Source organism: Harmonia axyridis, chromosome X (assembly GCF_914767665.1).
Source record: "Harmonia axyridis chromosome X, icHarAxyr1.1, whole genome shotgun sequence".
Lineage (NCBI taxonomy): Eukaryota > Metazoa > Arthropoda > Insecta > Coleoptera > Coccinellidae > Harmonia > Harmonia axyridis.
Window position 1 is genome coordinate 38,184,651 of NC_059508.1, and position 5,000 is coordinate 38,189,650.

The following is a 5,000-nucleotide window of genomic DNA, read 5'->3' on the forward strand; positions in this document are numbered from 1 at the left end:
CTCGGTCTGCCCGATATTACGTGGTGCATCGGTCTGCCCTAGTTTACGTGGTGCATCGGTTTGGACTTAGAGATATATTTTCGACGTGAAAATGTTCCGATACAACTTTTGAACCAGGATAGTTAGAGAGATGATTTTTTCTGGGATGTACGTGGATCGGGGAATGGATTGTGGGAAATAACTTGCCATGACCGAGGTGTCCTCGAATTTTTTTTTTTTTCGAAAAAAATTTTCTGATTGTGGAATTTTCTCAAATTTGATTTGGTTGCCTCCTAATGTGTTCTAAAAGAGTAAATCAGTAATCGGAATCGAAAAATATTTTTCGGATTTTTTTTTTTTTCGAAAAAAATTTTCTGATCGTGGAATTTCCTCAAATTCGATTTGGTTGCCTTCTAATGTGTTTTTAAAGCGTAAATCAGTAATCAGAATCAATATTCATTGTCGACTTTAATTTTTATAAGGAAAAATGTTCACGTCCTTAAACGCCTCCCCATCATCAGCCCGAGTCCAAGTCGATGTCAGTCCCGAGCGGACGGTGTCAGATACTACCTATCGCCGAGGTCTGGACTTGGCGAGATATTACGACGTGAAATGTTCCGATACAACTTTTGAACCAGGATAGTTAGAGAGATGATTTCTTCTATGTTGTACGTTGATTGTGGAATGAAATACGGAAAATAACTCGCCATGACCGAGGTGATTACGATTTTTTTTTTTTTTCGAAAAAATTTTCTGATCGTGGAATTTTCTCAAATTTGATTTGGTTGCCTCCTTATATGTTCTAGTAGCGATAATCAACAATCAGAATCAAAATCCATGGTCGGGTTTGATTTTTATAAGGAAAAATGTTCACGTCCTTTTTTACAACCCCGACTCATTGACGATGTTAGAACCGAGCCGGCGGTGTCAGATACGACCGATCGCCCCGGTCCCGATCGTCATTTACGTTGTGCATCGGTCTGCCCGAGATTACGTGGTGCATCGGTATGATCGAGTTTACGTGGTGCATCGGTAAGATCCAATTCACGTTCTGCATCGGTAAGATCCAATTCACGTTCTGCATCGGTAAGATCCAGTTCACGTGGTGCATCGGTAAGATGGAGATTACGTGGTGCATCGGTAAGATCGAGATTACGTGGTGCATCGGTAAGATCTACTTTACGTTCTGCATCGGTCTGCCCTTGTTTACGTGGTGCATCGGTAAGATCGAGATTACGTGAAGCATCGGTATGATCGAGTTTACGTTCTGCATCGGTCTGCCCGATATTACGTGGTGCATCGGTCTGCCCTAGTTTACGTGGTGCATCGGTTTGGACTTAGAGATATATTTTCGACGTGAAAATGTTCCGATACAACTTTTGAACCAGGATAGTTAGAGAGATGATTTTTTCTGGGATGTACGTGGATCGGGGAATGGATTGTGGGAAATAACTTGCCATGACCGAGGTGTCCTCGAATTTTTTTTTTTTTCGAAAAAAATTTTCTGATTGTGGAATTTTCTCAAATTTGATTTGGTTGCCTCCTAATGTGTTCTAAAAGAGTAAATCAGTAATCGGAATCGAAAAATATTTTTCGGATTTTTTTTTTTTTCGAAAAAAATTTTCTGATCGTGGAATTTCCTCAAATTCGATTTGGTTGCCTTCTAATGTGTTTTTAAAGCGTAAATCAGTAATCAGAATCAATATTCATTGTCGACTTTAATTTTTATAAGGAAAAATGTTCACGTCCTTAAACGCCTCCCCATCATCAGCCCGAGTCCAAGTCGATGTCAGTCCCGAGCGGACGGTGTCAGATACTACCTATCGCCGAGGTCTGGACTTGGCGAGATATTACGACGTGAAATGTTCCGATACAACTTTTGAACCAGGATAGTTAGAGAGATGATTTCTTCTATGTTGTACGTTGATTGTGGAATGAAATACGGAAAATAACTCGCCATGACCGAGGTGATTACGATTTTTTTTTTTTTTCGAAAAAAATTTTCTGATCGTGGAATTTTCTCAAATTTGATTTGGTTGCCTCCTTATATGTTCTAGTAGCGATAATCAACAATCAGAATCAAAATCCATGGTCGGGTTTGATTTTTATAAGGAAAAATGTTCACGTCCTTTTTTACAACCCCGACTCATTGACGATGTTAGAACCGAGCCGGCGGTGTCAGATACGACCGATCGCCCCGGTCCCGATCGTCATTTACGTTGTGCATCGGTCTGCCCGAGATTACGTGGTGCATCGGTATGATCGAGTTTACGTGGTGCATCGGTAAGATCCAATTCACGTTCTGCATCGGTAAGATCCAATTCACGTTCTGCATCGGTAAGATCCAGTTCACGTGGTGCATCGGTAAGATGGAGATTACGTGGTGCATCGGTAAGATCGAGATTACGTGGTGCATCGGTAAGATCTACTTTACGTTCTGCATCGGTCTGCCCTTGTTTACGTGGTGCATCGGTAAGATCGAGATTACGTGAAGCATCGGTATGATCGAGTTTACGTTCTGCATCGGTCTGCCCGATATTACGTGGTGCATCGGTCTGCCCTAGTTTACGTGGTGCATCGGTTTGGACTTAGAGATATATTTTCGACGTGAAAATGTTCCGATACAACTTTTGAACCAGGATAGTTAGAGAGATGATTTTTTCTGGGATGTACGTGGATCGGGGAATGGATTGTGGGAAATAACTTGCCATGACCGAGGTGTCCTCGAATTTTTTTTTTTTTCGAAAAAAATTTTCTGATTGTGGAATTTTCTCAAATTTGATTTGGTTGCCTCCTAATGTGTTCTAAAAGAGTAAATCAGTAATCGGAATCGAAAAATATTTTTCGGATTTTTTTTTTTTTCGAAAAAAATTTTCTGATCGTGGAATTTCCTCAAATTCGATTTGGTTGCCTTCTAATGTGTTTTTAAAGCGTAAATCAGTAATCAGAATCAATATTCATTGTCGACTTTAATTTTTATAAGGAAAAATGTTCACGTCCTTAAACGCCTCCCCATCATCAGCCCGAGTCCAAGTCGATGTCAGTCCCGAGCGGACGGTGTCAGATACTACCTATCGCCGAGGTCTGGACTTGGCGAGATATTACGACGTGAAATGTTCCGATACAACTTTTGAACCAGGATAGTTAGAGAGATGATTTCTTCTATGTTGTACGTTGATTGTGGAATGAAATACGTAAAATAACTCGCCATGACCGAGGTGATTACGATTTTTTTTTTTTTTCGAAAAAAATTTTCTGATCGTGGAATTTTCTCAAATTTGATTTGGTTGCCTCCTTATATGTTCTAGTAGCGATAATCAACAATCAGAATCAAAATCCATGGTCGGGTTTGATTTTTATAAGGAAAAATGTTCACGTCCTTTTTTACAACCCCGACTCATTGACGATGTTAGAACCGAGCCGGCGGTGTCAGATACGACCGATCGCCCCGGTCCCGATCGTCATTTACGTTGTGCATCGGTCTGCCCGAGATTACGTGGTGCATCGGTATGATCGAGTTTACGTGGTGCATCGGTAAGATCCAATTCACGTTCTGCATCGGTAAGATCCAATTCACGTTCTGCATCGGTAAGATCCAGTTCACGTGGTGCATCGGTAAGATGGAGATTACGTGGTGCATCGGTAAGATCGAGATTACGTGGTGCATCGGTAAGATCTACTTTACGTTCTGCATCGGTCTGCCCTTGTTTACGTGGTGCATCGGTAAGATCGAGATTACGTGAAGCATCGGTATGATCGAGTTTACGTTCTGCATCGGTCTGCCCGATATTACGTGGTGCATCGGTCTGCCCTAGTTTACGTGGTGCATCGGTTTGGACTTAGAGATATATTTTCGACGTGAAAATGTTCCGATACAACTTTTGAACCAGGATAGTTAGAGAGATGATTTTTTCTGGGATGTACGTGGATCGGGGAATGGATTGTGGGAAATAACTTGCCATGACCGAGGTGTCCTCGAATTTTTTTTTTTTTCGAAAAAAATTTTCTGATTGTGGAATTTTCTCAAATTTGATTTGGTTGCCTCCTAATGTGTTCTAAAAGAGTAAATCAGTAATCGGAATCGAAAAATATTTTTCGGATTTTTTTTTTTTTCGAAAAAAATTTTCTGATCGTGGAATTTCCTCAAATTCGATTTGGTTGCCTTCTAATGTGTTTTTAAAGCGTAAATCAGTAATCAGAATCAATATTCATTGTCGACTTTAATTTTTATAAGGAAAAATGTTCACGTCCTTAAACGCCTCCCCATCATCAGCCCGAGTCCAAGTCGATGTCAGTCCCGAGCGGACGGTGTCAGATACTACCTATCGCCGAGGTCTGGACTTGGCGAGATATTACGACGTGAAATGTTCCGATACAACTTTTGAACCAGGATAGTTAGAGAGATGATTTCTTCTATGTTGTACGTTGATTGTGGAATGAAATACGGAAAATAACTCGCCATGACCGAGGTGATTACGATTTTTTTTTTTTTTCGAAAAAAATTTTCTGATCGTGGAATTTTCTCAAATTTGATTTGGTTGCCTCCTTATATGTTCTAGTAGCGATAATCAACAATCAGAATCAAAATCCATGGTCGGGTTTGATTTTTATAAGGAAAAATGTTCACGTCCTTTTTTACAACCCCGACTCATTGACGATGTTAGAACCGAGCCGGCGGTGTCAGATACGACCGATCGCCCCGGTCCCGATCGTCATTTACGTTGTGCATCGGTCTGCCCGAGATTACGTGGTGCATCGGTCTGGACTTAGAGATATATTTTCGACGTGAAAATGTTCCGATACAACTTTTGAACTAGGATAGTTAGAGAGATGATTTTTTCTGGGATGTACGTTGATTGGGGAATGGATTGTGGGAAATAACTTGCCATGACCGAGGTGTTCTCGAATTTTTTTTTTTTTTTCGAAAAAAATTTTCTGATTGTGGAATTTTCTCAAATTTGATTTGGTTGCCTCCTAATGTGTTCTAATAGCGATAATCAACAATCAGAATCAAAATCCAT